Below are 10,777 nucleotides of genomic sequence, written 5' to 3'. Positions count from 1 at the left end.
AATGGCAGCAGTGGAGGAAGCATAAAATTTAATTGCTTTAATTCTATGAAGCATGTAAGTATGATTTAATTTAATTTAATTGCTTTACAGATTCATGCATGACATTCGCTTGTGTGTGTGTGTGTGTGTGTGTGTGTGTGAGGCAGACTCCAAATCGTACCTTCTCATGGTGCTTGGTGGTTAGTAACAGTTTTGTTACTGGATGATGCAACTGATACTCTGGTGTAACATGCCATTTGGTTTCTGTTCTGATTTCTAATCAGAGGCCTAGTGAAGTGCACTACAAGTGATGTTGCAAGCCCTAAGTGTGTGTATCAACTTTGCACTAGATGTCAGACTATGGTGAGACAAGTGATGAAGCACCTTATTAGTTCTAATTACTTTCAAGTGGGGTAATGGAATGTTTAAAGGCTAATGATGACATTTGTACTGGCATGTATATACCTGATATTGTGTGTGCATGTGTGTTTGTGTTAAATTGTGGGTGCATGTGTGTTTGTATGTGTGTGTGTGTGTGTGTGTGTGTGTGTGCGTGTGTGTGCGTGCGTGTGTGTGTGTGTGTGTGTGTGTGTGTGTGTGTGTGTGTGTGTGTGTGTGTGTGTGTGTGTGTGTGTGTGTGTGTGTGTGTGTGTGTGACTTCGGGTGTCCATGCCTTCACTTATGAAACATAGTGCGGCCTCCTGCAGGTTATACTAGTCCCAATTTTCCTGTCACTTCTGTACGTAGTGCACAGGTGTCCCAATGCTGGTTAACTAGGTAGACTATGTGGTAGCTGAAGACTTTGCTTTTGTGCATATACTTGCATGTGATAAAGATGATCTCGAAGCAACGGTAGTCTAATCACTTTAATGCTAAAAGTATAGCTAACTCTACATAAATGAATATAGGGTCCAGCATTCATTTAAATAAATACTGCCCTTGGATATAGAGATTTTGACTAGCTGAATGACAGACTGATTGACTGATGAACCAACCAACCGACCGACCCACCAACCAACTGACTGACTGACTGACCGACCAACCATTGCCCACATTGGTATTACTTCATTGATAAAATTACAGATATATATTTTATGTCATGCACAATATGTTCCACATGAAAATGTATTCATAAAGTGTGCATAACAAACCAAACTGTAAAAATAGTGACTAACCTTTGTTTTTTTTATGGGAATGTACAATTTAAGTTAGATGCAAGCAGCTATACTATATAATTGATAAAGACATCACATTTCTTTGCTGATCACTACCAATGATTGTGGGGTTTGAGGTATATATTCTTCCCACCCAGTGACAAGTAGCTGCATGCATGTGGCCATTAATTGACTAGGTTAGGACATTAAATATACCATTAAGTGATGGATTATAGGGAGATGAGTTCTTAATGGGACTATGTCTATAGTGATGTCAATCTTTAACATATGTTAATACAAGTGCAAGACTCAAATTGATCCTGGGACCAATTCAATTAAGTGATGTGTATACTGTGTGTGCTGAGTTCATGAGGCTGCATGTACTGTACATGTAACGATCAAATCTCATAGTAATCATGTTATCATATACGTATGCTGTGTGAGATTGCTTTCATGATTATAGACAAATGCTTTTTTCACATTCAGATCAATATTATGGATACATACTCTAGAAAATACTCTACAATCTAAATATGTAGTACATTTATACAAACAGTTCAGCCAATGGAAAATTAAACAATTAGGGCAGGAACAAACATTGATGCTAGGCAACCAAACATCAGACTGCAAATAAGCATAGCTAGCTTCTACCATTAAAGATTTGAAGTTACGGCACAAACAACCTGCTGACCAAACATTTGTTGTACACAAACTCCTAGTGACTAATAGGCCTCCAGACAGTGAATCCTTATAGGAGATACACAATTAAACTATTTCCCATAAATGTACACTATACCTGTAAACTTGAAGGATTACATACAGGTAGCTTATTGTCAGCATGTTAGATCATGCATCCATCGATTCTAAGCACATGTTCACGCAAAGCTCATGTTGTCATGTAGTACAATAGTACTGTGTATTAGGGATCACAAAGTTTTGGATTTTTCTGGCCAAAAATAATACCCTTAATCAGCCTCACAATATCTAGATGGCACTTTGACAGTATTGTTCAGGTATATCCAAGTGCCTTCAGTGCTACCCAAAATGCTTCAAATAGGTTGATATGAATTTTTAATTTTTTGAAATTTCTGCTGACTGACTGCTGATGCTTTCTGACAAGCATACCTCAATAACCACTAAGACTATGGACTTGATTTTTCACTGTTAGATAGCACTTTCATCCAACTGGTACCTTTTGGCATAATGCAGCACCTACAGAGCAACTAAGCATCATGGACGTACCTTTGTGTCCCATCACTTTCCACTGACAGTAGTAGTGTCAATTCACAATAGCATGTATATATATGGTTTCCTCTCTGCTGACTATCACAAAACTAACCTATATTTTTTTGTAGTGGCTGGATTTACTGCAGAGGTGTTTCTCATACTGTTCGACATCGCTATGCTGTGCAGCAGGCTGAACATAGCTGAAAATAGGACTTTACTTTTCTTTAATAATTGATAGTTGGGGCGCACATCCAGACACTAAATTGGTATGTCAGGTGCCATTCTTCCTTTTTAGGTGTACACCAGTCATACATGCAAAAAAGTAAACAAACGAGGAGAATGAAAAATTAAGAATTTTGAAGTTGGATTAGGGATCAAAAAATTGTGAAACATGGGAATAGCTAAAAAGCAGTGAAACAAAAGAGGTTGCCTATGCCTGCAGATATACTAGTGTAAATTTATCCCTAATACAGTACAGTCATGGTTATGACTGAAATATAGGGATTAAAAATGTCCACTAGTATATGTGCAGGTATAGGCAACCCCTCAGTCTTGTTTCACTGTTTTTTTTAGCAATTCTCTTGTTTTATTGATTTTTTTGTTGATCCCCTAATCCAAATTAAGTTAAAATTCTTAACTTTTCCTCTAGTTATTTTATTTATTATATAACGAAATCCTGAAACCCAGGCTGTGTGATTCCTCAGGCACTTGCCTAGACTGTAAGCTGTCTGTAGATCATAATAGTAATCTGAATTTTTGGTGGTAGGTAGATTGTTGAGAACTTAAGAGACAACTTGAAATGGCTACCCCCCCACCGCTTCCTACGCCTATGCCTAGTTACCTAAAGTGTAGGTACAGTAATTACAGTAATTGCCTCAGTTATTATATACTGTTTGTTGGTGATGCACATAATTTATACTGTAGCTATAGGTAGCTGAACAGTTGGTACACTTTCATTAGGAATTCTGTGCAACGTCCCACTACATTCAGAGTGATTGATGACTGCTGTTGATTGGCAAAGCCCTAAACTTCTTAAGCCTAGTAAACGCACCATGTGTGCGCTGGCCTTATTATTGATTGAAATAGTTACATTGATAGGATTTGTTGTGACAAGCTGTAGCTTTTGCATGTATATGGCACTATGGTACATTTAAACTGAGGTTGTAATTTTGACCTGTTTATATACAACTGATAAAATACTGCTCCATGAGCTGGTTAGAGCCTCATTTTATTGGTCTTATAAAATTATTTAACAATAATACTGTTCTGAGGGATATTATTGTTTACATGATTAACTAAAATAATCTACCTATATACATTTCAGGTGACCTGGCAAAAATTATATTATGAGAACTTGCTTACTCAGTCTTATTGTAGTGATATTCTATTTAGGCACATGTTAGTGATATCATCTGTTATGAGGTCCACATGTGCATGTGGTAATTGTGTACCACTGACACAATCTTATTTTTATCACTACATATTAATTGACTATAATACCATGACTAAGCAAAATTTTAAAATGATCTCAACCAGTGACAGTAAATAAAATATTGTGGTGCTAGTGCATATACAATTTGTGGAAGGGTTCTGTTAGAAAACACACGATAGGAATCTTGGGTTGTGCCTACTCAAGCACTTTCCTAGACTGCAATTGAAAGCTGTCTATGGATCACCACCTGGTCAGGGACTATTCCCGGTTTTAAGTTTCTGACTCCATGCTTCAGAGGCTTTCTGTCTAGTCTCATTGCTAGATAACAAGAGTTAATAATACTAACTCTTGTAGAAATAAATCATTTTATGATGACAAGGTTACCCCCAGTGGTATACATATAGTCGTGTTAAATTATCTCACTTTTGGTGGCAATTAATGATGTAATGACTTTGTCCAAGAGTTCATAATATATAGGGGGAGGGAACTTTTGCTTTGTTTAATATCTACAAATATACTACCAGACTAGTCTCTGGCCTGACCAGATAAAAAAATTACTTGAGTCACCCTGATGATTTCATTGACCTAATAATGTACTTCCTTATGCAATCTATAGCTAATTATGGCATTTAAATTTTTATTAGTGTATAGTATATATGAACTACTCTAGCAATTCCACTTAAGATTAAAACTTCCTGTATAATAATGAAAACAAGAAACAAGCTGCTGATTTTCATTGCACGTAATATTATATATTAGATTTAAAATAGTTGCACACATACAGGAATTAGTAATTTATTATAAGTAATGATTTGCAGTGGTTGTAAATATCATCCTCCAGTATTTTTTGCGAGCTTCATTGTTACAAATATGTAATACTGGAATAGTTGTATACACCTATGATTTTTGGATATTAAACTTTTGAATGCTGAGTAACTTTTTCTCTTCCTACAGTATATTGCAAGAAGATTGTCAGAACTTGCTAGTTTTATAAGAACCAATAGTGCAACTAGCCTGTATAGTTGGCCTTCATGTGAATTAATTCCATTAAGTAGTTCTAATAGGGTGACTCATGATTGACTTACAAAATCTTGAGCTTGCCTACTGTGAAACTGTCTGAATAATATATGCAACTGCATTTGTGACCAGATTTAGGAAATCAATCTTAATGCCATGCATGAAACAATTAGAACCTTGCAATTTACTGTGTCACCATTATGACAGTTATGCACTGTTTCACAGAATTGTAATTCAGTGCATAGACTAATGATTGTAATCACTCTAAAGCTGTTGCTAGCTGGGAATGCCTTTTTATACCAGGTCAGAAATATTTGAAGTGTCAAATGTAATTAGCGCGGGTCACATTTGTCCTAATACATGCATTTCCTTTTCAAAAAGAATTTGTTGTTGCAGATGAAGTGCTTCAGTACTTCAACAAATTAAAATTTATGCATTGTAACTAATGGTATATGCAATAGGAGGGCTAGAACAGGCATTTCAAAGCTTTATGCAATCAATAATATTTTGATGTTATTCATATAGGCTGTTGGTTTCCAACATGCCACACTATAGCTACAAACTCAGTGTATATTGTACATGTATACAGTGTATACCATGATGCAGAATTAACTACTACTTATGTGTACCATTGTATATATGTGGTATATACAGTATTCATCCTGATCATTTCCAAGACTGTATGAACACCCATGCATGTATGTGTATATTCTCTCCAAATGTATTGTAGAGTGTATGTATCATATTATACTGTAAGTCTGCATACATTACATGTACATACAAATAAAATTTTAACACCTTGCAAACATTAATTTTATCGCTCAACACCTATACATACCTTATAGCAGAAACTGTAAACAACTATTTTGTTAGCCAGTGCATAGCTATAATATGTAATTGTATATGGCTGCAGCACATGTTGCTGTCAGACCTTCAGTGCTGGTCACTGTAAAGCACTAATAATAAAATAATAATAATATTAAAAAGTATCTCAGTAAGATACTGCTAAATACTGGTGTCAAAGTGGTTCATTTTGGACTGTCTTCCTTGTAAGATTGTTGCAATGGGGTCTTCTAATTTGTACCTGCACATGTACCTAGCTTTGCTGTTCTGTTTTTATTGCACGTACAAGCTTGCTTGGTTTTACTGTGCCCAAATTATTTGGTTGTTGTGTGCCCACATGATATTTTTAGAAACTAGCCCTTGTTTAAAGAACAGGAAGTGGGGAGGAGAGGGAAAATATTTTTTTATAAGCTAGCTATATCATGAGATTATATTTTGATGCATACCTTTAGTCAAATGGTATGTAGATTTAAAATGCACACATAATAATATGTAATAAGAGTTAAAGCAAAGCTATGAGTGATATGTGTCAAATATAGAATGAAAAACAGTGGGAGAGAGACAAATATAGCATGAGGTGAACCCAAGTGCTATATTTCATTTTGAGACCACCGTACTTAATATTTCCATGATATTCCCAGGACTTATCCATTTATGTGAACAAAATGTAGTATGAACATTCACTGCTGCTGATCACCATCAATATCTTTGTCTATAAATTAAATCCAGTGGTTCTGCTCTTACTGGTTGGGCCGTCTGGTCAGCCGGCACAGTAAAGGCTATCAGCCTAGACTGATTCGGTTGATTGGTTGTACTGGCCAGAATAGGTGATAGTAATCACTCAAATGGCCTGGCAGTTCTATAACTACCTGATGTATAGAACTGTGGTCTATTTAAGTGTTCTATAACTGCCCAATACAGAACATGGCTTTTATAGAACTGTTTTTTTTTTTGTTTTGATTCTCCTACGTAAGGTTCTTTGAATAAGAGTGCTTTGTGGTGCAGGTTGATGTTTCAGTCTAACTTTTACTGTCATGTCTATATGGTTAAGATCTGGTACACTTGCATTCTGAATTCTGTGCAATGCTCCACTGCATTCAAGGTGATCGATGACTGCTTGTAAGCTTTAGTTAGTGAAAGGATCACATGTGCACCAGATGCAATATTCCACTGAGATATCTACATTGATGGAAATTGTTGTGATGAGCTATAACAGTAGTTATTTGCACCCACCTGCCTGATTTTGTTTGTGAAACTACATTGGAATTGTTGCCATACTGTTAGTGACCCACAAGAAGGTTAAAGTCCATAGATTTGTTGAGTCAGACTCTCAGATCTAATATTGTTGAGAAAAATTCCCAGTATTTGTGGTGACTCAGGGTTTTTGTGCACTGGTCATATAGATAAGAGACATTGGAAACAGTGGAAATTGAAAACTGAAACTGAAAAATTGAAACCGAAAAACTAAAATTGGTCAAAACTTCATATTAACAGGTACCTCTTAACAAAGACTACCTCTGTAATAAGACCACCCATATAATAAGACCGCCTCTAATAAGACTGCCTCTAATAAGACTACCTCAATATAGTAGTTATGTCAAGTAAGTCCAACAAAAAGGCTATAAGGTGTACTCATAATGTAACAAAGTATCAATCAATCAGACAGTACTTAAAAGTTAAAAAGACAGCTGCAGGATTGTACATAAGGATAGACACTATCTTACCATGCCAAGACCTAAAGTCCATGGTCATGTCACAATGAAAAAGGGGTAATTACATGCATAATTTACTTTGCTGATACTGGATTTGATAATGGATTTCTCATGAATTAAGAGTTGCATAGTTAAATTAATGATCTTGGACTTTGTGTCTTGGTAATACTGGAGTTAGATACTCGTGATAGGCATCTTCAAGGATTTAAAAACCTGAGGTGATATCAATAATTACCTGCACCTCAGTAATTACTGATGTCACCTCAGGTTTTTAAGTCTTCGAAGATGCTTATTACGAGTGCCTAACAATTATCAAGACACAAAGTCAAGAATCATTAATGTTGATTTTATAACTATGCAACTCCTAAATCATGCACAATTCATGAGAAATCCATTATCAAATCCAGTATCAGCGGAGTAAATTATGCATGCAATTGCTCCATTGTTATTTGTGACATGACCATGGACTTTAGGTCTTGGCACGGTAATATAGTATATCCTTTTGTATAACCCTGCAGCTGTCGTTTTAACTTTTAAATACTGTCTGATTGATACTTTATTACATTATGAGTACACCTTAGCCGGACCTACTTGACATAACTGTTTTGTAGCTTGGTAATAACTGAACATTCAATAAAAATTTTCAACTTACAGTGTAATTTCACCCAAAATTGGCATCACAATCATTCTCAAAATTTTCTTATAGACTTTATAGCTACTACCAGCTCAGTAGCATTCATCAAGGCCGGAGGAAGCAATTCTGAAGTGGTCAGGCCAAGGGGTAGCTAGGCACTATGAAATACTGAGCACCTGTTGTGTGAATGCTAGGGGGTCTGGGGGCATGCTCCCCGAGGAAAATTTTTAAAATTGCATGCTCTGAGATTAAATCAGACTATTTTCAGCAGTAAAATCCTTAGCAATTTATTGACTAACACATGTCAAATTCACTGTATGTAGCTACATTATGTGTTCACATTAAATTCTTGCAGTATTGTCCCTTTTTGTTATAGCTATACGCATGTATGAGTCTAACATTTAACACTGGTGGCTATATACCTATCACTAATTTTAATGTCATGAAGTCACAACTCAGTTATTAGCTACGTAGCTAGGCACTAAACTATACATGCTTAATCTTACCCTATTATGCTATGTTGCAGTGTTCAAATATTCATTCAATTATATATATGTACACTTCCGTGCAGAGTTATTTAGAATTATTTTGTATTTGCTAGCTTCATAAAGTGTATGACTAATAAATCAGCATGAGGTACCTGAGTGCTCTATTAGGGTGACCGTTCTATTAGAGTGTTTCGATCTTTTCCATGACTGGTTGTCACGGGGAAGGATTTAGATGTAAATATACTACTGGCATTATATCACAATGCTTGCATGATGCTTTAGGTATCAATCATTCCCAAACACACGCCAGCATAATCCGTCAGTGCCTATCAACAACTCGGATATATATTTTTAAAATTGATGCTGAAACACTGGTGGCCGGACCGCTTCCTCCAGCCCTGGGCATTCATGCTTCCAGCATTGAATTTTCTTAAACATTTACATATTTTATTTTAGTCAAAATTGCCACCAAATTCAATTTCATAAAGTTGATATTTTAAAAGTTCCTTGAGGAACACTATACTGGCTAATTCTTTCTAGCTCAGTGACTGAGTGTGGCCCGGACTAGACATTGGTTTACCTGCAGTTCGAATCCTAGGGTTGGAGGGATTTTTTTCCTTACTTTGGCCCCTTTTCGGTTACACCTTATTTGCTATAAGTTATTGTTTAAGTCTGAGTCCTTGTAACTAGGTTAGGTAATCCTAAGGCTGCAGCACAAGTTGCTGTAGACCTTCAGTGCTGGTCACTGTAAACCATTAATAATAATAATAATAATAATAGCATTCATACTTACAGTGTTGAACAATCAACAAATTTCTGTCAAAATTGCTACTAAAATTCAATCTCAGAATTTTTAATTTTCAAAATTTCCTTTGGGGGGGGGGGGAGGGGGGCTTGTCCCCAACCCCTCCCCCCTCTAGAAAGCTCATGCTTTGCACACTGTGGAGTGACTTGTACCTGTGGGATCAAAGTCTATATTTTATACAAGTACAGCAACCATTTTGTTTTCTGTATATACACCCATAATTACTTCTCTTGCTAATATTCATAGGTAGTTATAATTATGTGCAAAATCAGTCGTAATGTCATGTGTGAAACAATTAGGATTAATATACTGTGTTACAATTTAGAAAGTTAATGCACCTGTTGGAATATTTCACAGAATTTACTGCTATCTAAATACTGCTAAGCTAGAACCTTATTTTGATCATAAACATTGAAACATGACAATAAGACTGCAAGGCTTGCAACTTTGAGGGTGACTGCACAAATTCAGCATACTGTACATACTTATACCACACAAAAATGTCTTGATACTGATCATGACTAGATTGCTTTCCTGTTAAGTAAATGATATCATTTGCCTGAAAAAGTCATAAACTCTCAATTAAAAAGCACTTACTGTTAGGATTCTTCATTGATCACAGCTTATACTGTATGTACTCTGATACCTTTCATACTGAGTCATTAGATACACACTTCTGGAATAATGGTTAAGATTGTTAGATTTCACCATTTTGTATTATTTTATTGATACATTTTACTCAGCACGACTGGTATAGCACAATCACTGCCTAGCTACAAGGAAAGTGATTATTATTAACTATATGTACTGTAATAACAGAACACTATACATTCTGGAAGATTATGATGTCATAGTGTATGCACGTTACCCTTGATACTGTATCTTTCAGGTTGCTTCAGTCAGTCTACCATTGTCAGTCAGTCGGTCGGTCGGTCGGTCGGTCGGTCGGTCGGTCGGTCGGTCGGTCGGTCGGTCGGTCGGTCGGTCGGTCGGTCGGTCGGTCAGTCAGTCAGTCAGTCATTCATTCAGTCATGATCAGTCAGTCAATCAGTCAGTCAGCAGAAAATTCAACTGAATATAAGTTTTAAAGATTCCATAGCAACCTATCTGAAACATTCTGGAAACACTTTTGGGCTTGATTCTACCTAACCAATACTGCCAAGGCACCATGAGGCTGATTTCTGACCAATATTCTGGTTCTAACCCTACTACCATACTATATGATAATCTGTGTATCTTACTATAATAATATTGTACTGAGTGTCTATAATTTTGTATTATACTGTACATGTTTACTTCAATTTTGTTCAGGCATGCAGCTATATAATTATGGTACATAGTCACTAATGTTATTTTGTTATAATAATTGAAATAATTCTTGCAAACTAAAATTGGTAGACTTCACAAAAGTTATATTATGTACAGTATATATGCAAGCTACAACCTCTGGAGTGCAGTTTATTCTACTGTATAGTATACCTCAGTC

This window comes from Dysidea avara, chromosome 1 (assembly GCF_963678975.1).
Source record: "Dysidea avara chromosome 1, odDysAvar1.4, whole genome shotgun sequence".
Classification (NCBI taxonomy): Eukaryota; Metazoa; Porifera; class Demospongiae; order Dictyoceratida; family Dysideidae; genus Dysidea; species Dysidea avara.
The sequence above is the reverse complement of the archived record's forward strand: the minus strand, read 5'-3'. Positions refer to the sequence as shown.